This window comes from Anguilla anguilla, chromosome 3 (genome assembly GCF_013347855.1).
Source record: "Anguilla anguilla isolate fAngAng1 chromosome 3, fAngAng1.pri, whole genome shotgun sequence".
Lineage (NCBI taxonomy): Eukaryota > Metazoa > Chordata > Actinopteri > Anguilliformes > Anguillidae > Anguilla > Anguilla anguilla.
This window is the reverse complement of record NC_049203.1, coordinates 17488117-17501126: the sequence shown is the minus strand read 5'-3', so window position 1 is coordinate 17501126 and position 13010 is coordinate 17488117.

Genomic DNA, 13010 nt, shown 5'->3' with positions numbered 1-13010 from the left:
CCGTTTGAAATGGAGGGTGCGCTGATCACTGCGACACCATTGTTTGCCACCTCCTCGCAGCTAATTAGAGGAGCTCTTCGACAGACCCAACTACAGAAGAATAAATGATGGGCTAATGGGATTGTTATTTTCAGCCCTCAGCCATATGTTGGTGGATTACACATTCTCTCTCTCTCGCACTAATTAAAATGGTAATTAAGTCTGATAAGTGAAGAAAATGGAAATTCTATTTGGTGGTTCTGGAGGGGGAGGGGGGTGGGGGGAGAGGGAGGGAGAGAAAAAAAATGAGCGCAAATATTTCAATTTGCTTCAGAAGCCGGGAATCAAAAGCCCCGATCGGAGCGTTTGCTTCGTGGTACATGAAAGAAACGGGGCGTGGTTCAGCGCGGGGCAGGGTGGAAGCCCTTCGATTATAACAGACCGGGGAGCGCGTTTGAACATCGAAAATGGGGGGCCTACCGCACCCGGATCTTACTGACATTAACGGGGGCTTACCAGCCCGCGAAGGTGGGGGGTGGGTACTTGGTGGTGGGGGCGGGGGACGGTTCCGCCGAGTTCCGGGAATACCCTGCGAGGAAGGGTCAGCGCTCATCTGCTGAGCTTAAGCAGATCAGCGCAGGATGAGCCTGAGAGCGAGCCGCCGCGGAGAGGAAAGGGGTCCCGGCGTCAGAGCGCCAGATGGCCCGGGTGCCCTTGGTGAGGCCCCCTCGCCCCGCGAGCGCACCTCCGTCTCCCGCGCCGCGGCCGAGGGGGAGAGGCGTCTCCGGGCCCTTGCCCCGCAACGTCTCCATCAATCACCCGAGCTCCTCCTGCACACAGCTCATTTGGGCTAATTAGGCCCGATAATTGATCCAATTAAATAAATAAAAGGTTCGGAATGAATTTTGAAGACCCAGAAGACGCACTCCAGATCCCTCCCGCCCCCCCCCCCCCCCTCCCCACCCCCTCACATCCTGCCTGTCTATTTTGGGCACAAAGCAGTGGAGGTGTAATGTGAGACCTCACAAACACAGCTGTGACACTGACATTATGCCACTCTGGATAGGCAGCAATGCAGGATAGGACGGTGGTCGATAGGACATTGATCTAGCAATGAAAGAAGCACCAGCTCTGAACATTGGACAGCAGTATTTCGCCAAATCAAGGTCCTTATCTTGGTTGGCATTAGCTGGTTTTAAAAGCCGATCTAAATTAGTATGTTAAATGTTGAAATTTTGTTGTGTCTGTAATCGACTGCTTGCTTGGCCAGTTCTCTTGAAAAAGAGATTTCTAATCTCAATGAGACTAACCTGGTTAAATAAAGGTCAAATAAAAATAAATAAAATAAAATACATTTTATACTCTGTGCCAGAAATGCACAAGGTAACCAGTTATTTTCTATCATTCAGTCTATCATATTTTGTGCACGGCCAAATTAAGAAGAAAAAAGAGATCCTTCCTAAAGGTGCTCTTGCGTGACTGTCTGTCAAGACTGGGATGAGTTGTCAGCCACTTGACAAAACAATCTGTTGGATGGGGCGGAGCCAGGACACTGTAAGGGAAGAACCAGGCTATCACTGTAAAGGATGGTCCAAGTAGCACTGCGCACTGGACAAAGAAACAGATCCATCCAGACCACAGGGGAGTGTAAATTTAGATGGGTTCTTTATTTAAGAAATGTAACCCGTTTCCCTGGGGCGGGTGCTTTACAGACAGAGATCCCTAAAAGTACTGGAGGAAATGGGATGTTTCCGGGAATTGGGGGGGGGGGGGGGGGGGGGGGGGTAGCGGCTGTAGCGGCTCGGGCTATTGCATTACATCAGCAGGTGTGCCTTTTTCTGGAGGAAGGGGGCAGAGGCATTCGGGGCAAAGGAAAAAAGAAGACCCTGCTTCCCAATGAATTCCCCCTCTCCTTCCACCATACACCCCAACCCCCATCCACCCCAGCCCACCCACTCCCCCACCCCCGCCGGGATGTGCGTGTGGCCGGTCACGCATGGGCGCCACCGCCGGCCCTCTTCTGGGATCCATCATCGCCATGGCAGCGGGGCTGGGCTCCCTCTGGGCCAGGAGGGGGGGCGGAACTGGGGGGAGGAAAGCAGTCTGTGGTTGACACGCCTCATCGGCACTCACCACCCTCGACAGCGGGCACTTAGGGAGCGTAGGGGGCAAATGGTCTTCCTCTGCTCCCCTGGGGTGGGGGGTGATGGGGAGGGGGCAGAGTTCCCCGTTTGAACCCACCTCTCCAACAGGGGTGATAAATTCAGCGATGGGACAAAGGTTGCTCTCCCCCCCCCCCCCCACATTAAAGCAGTGTGAAGGTAAACCCCAGAGTGATGGACGTAGGGCGATATGAGATAAGCCTTGGCCTGCTCCCCCCACCCCCTGTCTGATGGGACTACACTGCACCTTAGGAAACACCACACCTGCCTTACAGCCTTCCCACTTCTACTGTGGAGATCTCTGCCTTTAATCGGACCACACCGCTGCTGATTTCCCTGGTCCAGTGATCCTCCATCTTGATTCTGGAGAGCTTGCCTACAGGTTGAACTTATTGGTAAGTGAAAGCAGTCAGCTAGCTCACCTTACTTACTTTCTTGGGTCTGAAACAAAAACTAGCAAAAACTCAAGCTGGTACACCCTCCAGCTCTCTGGGCCCAGGCTTGACGACCTTTGTCCATTACATTACAGCCATTTAGCAATCCCTCTTATCCAGAGCGACTTACACAACTTTTACATAGCATTTACATTGCATAATTAATACAGCTGGATATATACTGAAGCAATGCAGGTTCAGTACCTTGCTCAAGGGTACAACGGCAATATCCTACCCGGGAATCGAATCTGTGACCTTTAGGTTATAAGACCAGCTCTTTAACCATTATACTACACTGCTCCCAATTAACCAGACATATATCTCCTTCATAGTAATCATATTCCCTCATTACATGAGTCATGAATATGAAAAACTAATTTGTAATGCTGTGATTATTTAAACTGAACACGCAAACATGATTTGACCTTGTTCACATTTTACGTGACGGTGGGCTGTAGCTGTTTCACTTCGGTGCATGTGGTCACTGGTAAACAAGGGAAGATGGAACAGTCTCTCATTCTCTCTTTATCTGTTTCTCTTTCTATCTGTCTCATTCTCTCTTTATCTCATTGTCTCTGTTTCTGTTTTCTTCTCTCTCTCTCTCTCTCTCTCTCTCTCATTCCCCCTCAGGATGCCTCACACTGCGAACCACACCACCTCCAGGTCGTTGCGTAATCACACTCAAAAATGTTGTTTTTGTTTTTCGGTGTGAGGGAAGGGTCGGCGGAAGGTGGGGCCCCAGGCTCTCTCTCTCTCTTGCCCTCTCTTGATCTCCCCCTCTCCCTTTTTTCTCCCTGGTCTCACCCCAGCTTGGCCCCCTGAGTGCTCTTGGAGAGACCTCTTTCATTACCAGCTTTTGGGGTGTGCATCATTCACACTGGTCCATGTTACCTCCAAACCCCCAAAACCATTAATTACAAGGTCAGGAAGCACCTAATATAATCCACTGGTGAATAATTATTGTCAGAGCAGAATAACACACAGACACACACACACACACACACACACACACACAAGCACGTGCAGGCACACACACAGACACGCATACTCCCACTCCGCCTGTGCAGCATTGGGTGTGTTACTGTACTTCCAGTAAGAGGAAGGAGGAGGGAGCATTATCCCGCCTTCCGACTCTTTTTTCAGTTGCATTTTTGCTGTCCTTCACAGCACTATCATCAGGAACAGGAAGGGGGCGGGGCCAGAGTGGGGCTCACCTGACAGCTCACCTGGCTGCCCAGGTAGAGCCGGTCCACAGTCAGAATGAGTAACAGCGAGGTTTCCAGGCCCATCGGAAATAGCTGTTGGGTTTGATGTTGTGAACAGGGAGACGATGCTCTTAAAATTTGCAGAAGTTAAAACTGCGTACGGCAGTGCAGTGGCAGCTTCTGGAAACAGCGGCTCTGTTTCTGTAAGCTATAGTTCTCTTCTAGCAGTAAAAAACATGTGTTCAGAAGCCCCAGCACATCTCACAGGAATGCTTCAGTTATTACAGGGTCCTCTTTTCTTTTAGATCTACACGTGTTCTCGCATCAAATATACTGCAGGTGTGGTTTTTGCATTAAAAATATTGTATGCGCTGTTGCCAAACCTGAATCACGGTTAGAGTCAAATATTGGGAAGATTACTTTTCAAGCCACCCTTATACCTCATACTCAAGAAACGTCTGGGATGTGGTGAAAATAATTGGGACTCTCCATTCATCTTCAGCAAGAAGAAATTGAATACAAAAATAAAGCTGCTGCACATTTGCTAACACAACTGCATGCCAGTCATTCAAAATAAAATTAATTGGATAAGCAATAGGAAGAGATGGTGCTCTAATGCCAAAATAGGCACTGGATCAGTGCAATAAAACACAGTTGTGATTTTTTCAGTTATTATGTCCATGTTCCCTTTTCTTCTACCTGACATGTCCTTGCTCTTCCAACTACAATAACAAGTAAGAATAAAACAAAACAAACAAGTTACTATATATTGCTACCCAGTGAAAACTTTCTCACTTTCACAGCTTAGCTACAGGGCTATTGAATGACACTAAAATATTTTCCTAATACACTTGCATCAGTTGGCTATGATGCAAGCGGACATCTTGCAAAATCACGGGAAAAACATCAGTTACCAGGTTAGAAAGACCAGTGGAGATTATCAGCACACCTGATAAAGTTAGCGGCAGTGTCGAACAGCTGAAAGAACCAGGCGTGCATTCATTATACGAACAACAGAGAGTTTGCTCGGAAATGTAGGTGTAAAAAGAAAAATTCCTTGCTAGCTCTGAATTGAGACGATGATACATTTTTACTATGGGTGTTACAGAGCAAAATTCACTGATTCACAGATCACAGACAGTTTTACTTTCAACATAGATGTTATTTTCTGACATTTCCAGCCAATCAAGAGGCGAGAGTCCAGCCCATATTTACATGAAGCCAAACTGCTTCCTGGGAAACCCGAAGAAGAGTTCTGGTGCAGTGCCGCGCTCTTGGTTGCCGAGAGAGAAGTTGTGGAATGTAGTCGCCTTCCATGGAGTCCTCATCCTGTTTGTTTACCTTCTGCAAACCCTCCTCCCCGACTCCCAGCCCCCCCCCCCCCCACCCCCACCCCTACCCCTGTCCCTTCCCATCATGTCTCAGTGTATGCCCTTTTGGAGAAATACTGTGTCTTTTACCCTCTCTCACGAAGAATCACAGCCCCCACCTAAAAAAAACAAACAAAAAAAAACAACCCCCTCCTATGCAAACCCTTTTATGGGCCTGGCAGATCAGCTCTGGCATTTGACAGTTCATCTGGAATGTTCTCTGCCCCGCCCCCCCATACATGTGTATGTACACTATCTGTGTTTTTGACTGTAATAAATAAAGTACCTGAGGGCTGGGGAGGGAGAGAGAGAGTGCAGATGAAACTGCTGCTTTGCCACCCCCCCTTGTTTACACCATTTACAGGCAGTGGTTATGTAATGCTACAATATGTGTGTGTGTGTGCCCTTTTACAGGCCATTTTTAACATCTATGTACAGTGTGAGCGAAGGGGTTTTCAACATGGTGAGAGCATGACTGGGCTTTCTGTTGAGTATCAGTGGTCTAAGGAACTGACTTCCTGTTATTGCAACCCAACAGAGATGCAGTGAAAAGTGTAATGGATACTGCTGCAGAAAGTATATGTGTGAATGTATGTGTGTGTGTGTGTGTGTGTGTGTGTTTGTGGGTGCCTGGGTATGTGGGTGTGCAAGTGTGTTTATGGGAATGTTTGTGCTCTGTGTCTGTGCTGTGTATGTACTAATATGGTTGAAGAATCCAGTATACTAGGTTTGCATTCTTCGTGAACCCATCTCCCCAGAACAGCGTGGTGGGTCAGGGGGAGATGTGACCGCGCTGTCTGGGTCAAGCTGTTTTTAACAAGGCCCCCGTGGGGGAGGAAGAGCAGAATAAAACTGTATTTTGCTAAAGTAAATAAGAGAATACGCGTGTGTTCGGGCAGGCTTAGTGTCTGTGCGCGCGAAGCTCTGTGCCGTCAACGTCGCCATCCTTCCTAATGAGTGCCTCATTGTGTTCTACGATATCAACAATGACGTCATTTTTGCATTTGTTGTTTCATGTAGTGAAATCTTTGGGGGTGGGGGTGGCTGTTCCCACGCCTTCTCTGTGCATTCCTTACAGGCTGGGTGTTGTTCTCTTATCTGTTTGAAAAAGGATAACTGATGCAGGCTGGTGTGGGGTATTAACACAAAAAAGTTACACAAAGCGCTAAACGTGTAGCGTAATGGACAGAGAGCGCCATTGACCTTTATGGAGAAGTGAAAACCGAAGAGAGTGAATGAGAGTGAGAGAGGGAGAGAGAGAGAGAGAGAGAGAGAGGTGTAAATGTTTGTGTGTGTGCGAGAGAGAGAGAGAGAGAGAGAGAGAAAGTGGTGGGGGTGTAAATGTCTGTGAGAGAGAGAGAGATAGAGATGGGGGTGTAAATGTCAAGCCTTGCCGTCACTGAGTGCTTGTTGTGTGCTGCCGTTGCCCTGACAGACTGCGCGGAACATTAGCGGTTACATAAGAAGGCGAGCCTGGGGATCATCGATATCTGAGGCCGCTCGACCGTCGCCCCCCCCCGCCTCCGACCGAGAGGTGGAGACGCAATTCGCACCGAATGGGGCCGGGTGGGCGGGCTAAGCCCGTCGATGGGTGGGCGGGGGATTCGCTGGCCGCCGTAGTGCGGCAGTTCTGTAGCGGCCGGACAACTGGGAAAAAAGCAGGGAAAGCTTTGCGCCAGATGTGAGGATGTGCTGCCAGGTGGCTTGCCCCGCTAATACGCTGAATTAGGCTGAATTACGTTAATGCAGCGTATTGCCGGCTTGCCCGGTCGTCTGGTTTTCATTCATGACTGTGGGGCGTCGGCTGTGACCGACAGTCCTACTGGTGTCGATTTGGCTGAGAGGCTGCCCCGAGAGGAAATGTTTTTAGTCAGAAGAGATGTCCCAGCTCCAGGTGTTTCACAGGAGCTCGCTTGCCTGTGAGCACTCTCCCGAATCCAGGGAGGGCATCCCGTGGATTGGACGAGCCTTGGAATACCGCTGAACTTTCAAAAACGGCAAAAATATGAAATAAAAACGGATTTAAAAGTGTTCAGGATTGCCTTTACAGCACTCCCACGGTTTGTGTCGCATTGGCCTTGACATCTATCCCGCTGCTGCTTTCTGATTGGCCATCTCCAAGCTTCCTTCTCATGGCAGCAAACAAAGTCTCCCTTGTGTAAAGAATGACAAGAAATGGGAAATGAAAAACCGTCGCTTGAAGTCAAAAGGGAGGGTACTCCGACCAAACAGGATATTGAAATGTCATCCAAAAAAGTCAAAACCACATTATATCCTCTATGACATTGCTTTGCCCTTCAATTTTCTCCTTTCTACAGATCCTCCAATTTGTCACTCTGTGGTTTCTATCCAGGCTAGATTCTGTCCACAGACTGGCCATGGTTATCATTACTGTTATGTGTGGCCTCTGTCTTGTGAGAAATACGTACATGCATACATACACGCACACACACACACACACACACATACATACATACATACATACATACATACATACACACACACACATACATACGTATATACACATACACACATACATGCATACATACATACATATGGACATATGGGTGGAAAAACACAGAGACAGACCTACGGACAGAAGGACGGACAGACAGACAAACAGACAGACATATAGACAAATTTTACGCTTGGTCGCTGCAGGATGGAGAAAATATGACCTGGGGTGACTGAAGGAAGACGGGCCCAGGAGTTGGGATTCCTTGCGGTGTTCAGCGCATGTGGCTCACGCATCTGTATTCACATCAGCTGAGCACCTAATAGGGGTGGGATTTAGGGATGGGGCACGGATGTGGGGGTGGGGGGAGGATGAGAGTCTAGGCAAAAAAAGGCACTGAATAGGGATGGAGAAGTGGGGAGAGAGGGAGGATGGGGGAGGGGCGTCTGCCATTGGAATTGGCCCTCTGTTTATGAGAGGAGGTGGTTGGAGGAGGGGCAAGGATTAAAGTAGAGGATGAATACATTGATAATGAGGCAAAGCTTTATTAGGACATTATTTAAATTTAGAATTCATAATTGAAGAATTTCTCATGGTGCAGTCTATTTTTCATGTCAGCCCAAATAAAAAGTGGCTGGCAAAAACTAATTTAATTTCTCACTTAAAATATGTGATATAAAAACAAATGCAGAAATCTGTGAATATATCGGAAAAAATATGTAAGCACGTAAGAGCTGTGGCTTGAGCCAAAATGGACTCCAAAGCACGCAAAAGCATACATAGATGAATCTAAAAAAATGGCTGGTTTGAATGATGGTGGGAAGGACAGAGATTGGCTCTATTGTGTGGATGTTTTTAAAAAAGGACGGGTGCTCAGCTTTGCTTTCTGCACCTCCAGGGGGGCGGGGCCCAGCGAGTTAGAAGGGGCAGAAGATCACTGCCTCTGACAGATGGTCTGGGTGACAAGGTATGGAGAAAATTTGACAAAGGGTAGATTCAAGGCTGGTGTGTGTGTGTGTGTGTATGTGACACCACCGATATCTTTTCCAATATGTATTTGGTTTTGATAAGAGACTTGACCACAAATGATTTATTTATTTATAATAATAATAATAATAATAATAATAATTATTATTATTATTATTACTATTATTATTATAGTTCATGTTCCATATTAATTAGAAAATTTTAATAAAAGAAAATGCTGGAAATCAAATTAATTATTTATTATAACTTCCAAAGAGATTGATGTTGATTGTGTATCATGTCTTGTTACAGGAAGTAGAGGTTCCGGATAAACATTAAAGGTAAACGGGAAATGATTGGTATGTAAACAGTTATTTAAGTGCTGTAAGAGCAACCAAATATTTGCTCTTTTCTGTACGCCTCATGAGCAAACACCAACTGAAAGACTGAGCCATCATCATCAAATAACGAACGGGATGTATCTCAACACGCCATTCAAAAGGTCGCTTTCGATGACATTTACCTGGGCTGGGCGTTTACGCCATTCACAAAAGCAAGTCCTTGTGGATACAACATCTACCCGGCAGCTGACGTCTTTATGTTGTTCCCAGGTCAGTCAGTGCCTGTACGGAAGGAGAGGATGATGTCTGCTGACATGCAATGCCACAGACGGGCGAAAAGGAGAAACTCATCTGTTTATTTCCAAAACGTCCCGTCACCTGGCAGTGGATAACAGGGTGCTGCTAAAGAAGGGAAGAGCACAACATGCACGTAAACGACATGCTTCATTGGCCGTCCCAGTATGTACAAAAAATACGTCTAAATTAGACTGATATCTCTACAGAAGATATCAGACTTGATTTCTGAGCAAACACACACACACACATACAAACATACACGCACGCACACAGGACCTCCACCCCCTCCCCCCTTCTAGACAGATGAAGGAGGGGCCAACAGCCACTTCAGATGGACGTGTGAATGCATGAATGGGGGAGCCGGGATGAATCAGATAAAAGGGTAACCCCCTCCTTTTCCTTCTTTCGCTCCCTCCCTCCCTCCCTCCCTCCCTCCCTTCATCCATCCCTTCACCCCTCCCCCTCTTTCTTCATCCATCTGGGGGTGTCCTAGACGCCACGGAGCAGACAAAGGCACTGCCACGCTGACCCATCCCTCATCCGATCCTGCGGACGCGGGGAAGCATAGGTCACCCGTTGACTCCTCCATGAGCAATGGCTCTTTGCCGGGAGCTTGAGTCCACAGCCTTTAACTAATGGCCCATCGGAGCTCTGTGTCACAGGACCCCGCATCCCACAGGGAGAGCACTTCCGTTCCTGTCTGCCGCCCTACGGACACGCACTGCAAAAGGAGATTGGGAAGTAGACCTACGGACACGTACTGCAAAGGGAGAATGGGAAGTGGATCTACAGACACATACTGCAAAAGGAGGATGAGAAGTAGACGTACGGACACGTACTGCAAAAGGAGATTGGGAAGTAGACCTACGGACATGTACTGCAAAAGGAGATTGGGAAGTAGACCTACGGACATGTATTGCAAAAGGAAAATGGGAAGTAGACCTATGGACGCTTACTGCAAAAGCCGGATGGGATGTCAACCTATAGACACATACTGCAACAGGAGAATGAGAAGTGGATCTACGGACACATACTGCAAAAGGAGGATGAAAAGTAGACCTACAGACACATACTACAAAATCAGGAAGTTACAAACAGACAATACAGACAAACAAACTCATACTATAAAGAAAGACAGCCTACAGACCAACAAACATAAAAGACAGCATATAGACCAACAGACATGAGAGGAAGACAATATAGAAGCCAACAGTCATGAGAGGAAGACAACATATAAGCCAAGTGATATGAGAGGAACAACATATAGGCCAGCATGCACTAAATGTAAACTATAAAGAGAAGAGGACAAATAGACCAGCTGATCTCAATGCATCAGACACATATCACAAAAAATAACACTCACAAAAAATTCCATCAACCTTTATTCTGTTTCCTTGCCCTCTGCTTTTCAGACACTCAACAGTGTTCATGATCTGTAAACAGCGATCCATAAAAAGCCCCTTCTGTAAGCAAAAATAACAGCAAGGGGAATCCTAACTAAGTAACAAATAAACAATGTCATGCTTATGTAGGAAGCTAAACCCATCTGTTTTTTTTTTTTTAGATAATCTATTTTTGAAGCCCAGATGAAATTGTGTCCACAATAACACAAAATGTTATTAAAATGGGAAAGTTCTGTGACGCAACACTGTCTGGGGGCAATAATAGAAGTAAGCTGTTACACAACCATAGTAGGACACAAAAAACATAGCAAAACCTAATTAAAAACAGATAAGAAGACGCAAAAAAAAACTTGTGGTCTGTGACGTATTCATGATCTGGATCGGATTGTACAAAGCCTGTACTTTCAGAAACATGACTAACTGCGGATTGTTATTCTGTTTGGCCGCTTGGCTAACAGAGTGATTTTTTTTTCTTCTTTTTTTTGGCTGTTTTTCTTTTTTTCTCTACCCTTCCTTTTGCTAGATGATTTTTTGTATGGCACATCTGCAGTGAACACATTCCTGTTCGCATTCCTGCACTTGGAAACACAGTGTCCCTACCATCGCAGGAGATCAACGTCATCTGTTTTCAAAACCTTCACAGCCAGAGCTCCTGGCAGGCAGGGTTCCTAGGCCCTGTTTTTGTTCTCTGGTAGCTTAATAACGCGAAAACTATTACTGACCCAACCTACTGTAATCCGAACCACAAGTTTTCACACAACTGCCGAGTCCCGTGGTGCTAAACAGACCGCGTTGCATTCCTCAGTCATGTAAACAATTACACTTCACATTGCAGAACGACTCCAGAGGTGTAAAAATAGACAGAGAGGGAAAGAAAATAGATTCTCTAACACTGAAGAGATCCCTAGATTACTGCCAGCTCAAGGAAGTGTATTTATTGAAGGAAGCGAATTGAAATGTAAGGGAATCGGTCCTGCAGGAGATCCCTGGCTTGACTCTTCAACCGGAAAGAACATTTTTACAGCTATGAGGCAAGTAGAGGGGCATCCCGATTGGCTGCAAGACAAGGATGAGGATGAGGATGATGGAAACCAGAGGTGTGAAAGCAGGGCTAAAACAGATTGTGAGACATCTACGCATATAGATGAAAAAAGAGCTATGCAGCTCAATTTGTTCATTTACGTCTGGTTTGGTACCAGCATCACTTCACAGTGATACAACATATATCACAGTCTGCCTTAACACTGATCTATTAACCCTAAATGCAAGCAGGAAGGAGGCCAGATGGAAAGACCTTAGGTATAGCTGGAGACAGAGACCTGCTGTTTGTAAGAGAGGTTAGAGGTGGAGAGAGGGGAGATGGGAAACGCAAACATCCGATGCAGCAGGGAGAGGTAGCAGTGAGTTTATATGGATCAGTTGCTGGCTTGGATTGGTAGCCCTGGATATATTTGTATGCATTATTATCACCCCCTGTCCCCCTCCCTCAATGACCATCAATTATTTCCAAACAAATTCAACTGGAGGGACAAGAAGGGACATTTTCCTAAGAAAATCGGAGTCATGGACATGTTCAGTTAAAATGAATTTGAGTTGTAGCCTGTCTGGCACACTGTGTTCCTCCTCTCAGCTCAGCTTCTCGCTTTTTCTCAGCTAATCTTTGTAAATCTGAGACCTTGCATCTATTACATCGCAGGATGTATTTCCTCAACAGACCCTTATTCAGCGTTCCTGGCACGGCTCGCATCTTTATTTTCATACATTTACTACCCATTTACATAGCCGGATATTAATTGACGCAATTCACGTTAAGTGCCATGCCCAAGGGTAAAGCAGAATGTGGGATTTGAAACTGCAACCTCTCAGGCAGTTCCAGAACTATTCCTGCCCACTTTCAGCCACCACCAAATCACTGGCTGTCCCATCTCTGTCAAAGTCCTTCATCGCTTCAGGAGTGGCTATGTTAGCTCTGATATGCATCCTGTTAGCTTCCATTGCTTATTCAGTAATGAGGGGGATGGGAGAGGTGACTATGTAAACTATGTAACACAGGTGCTGTAGTTTTCCAGAGCTGCAGTCATACGAGACCATGTTCTCAAGTTTTAAAAACCTTGCCCATTGAATGTGAGGTTACAGCACCAGTTCTGCACCTCTGCTCTGGGATTCTAACTCATAACTATTCTGCAACGTACACAATTTAAACACTGCATTTTCTTTACTTGGTCCAAGAAGGCAGGTCATCGTGTTTAATAGCGGCACTTTACTAGCATTGGTGTTAATTAGCCCCGTTGTTCTGTGATACTGAGATAATGGTGTCATGTGAGCTTTCGCTGGCGGTTGCTGGAGAAAGTGCGGAAGCCGAGTGGCTCTAAATCCATAAACAAGCTGACGGATTGCT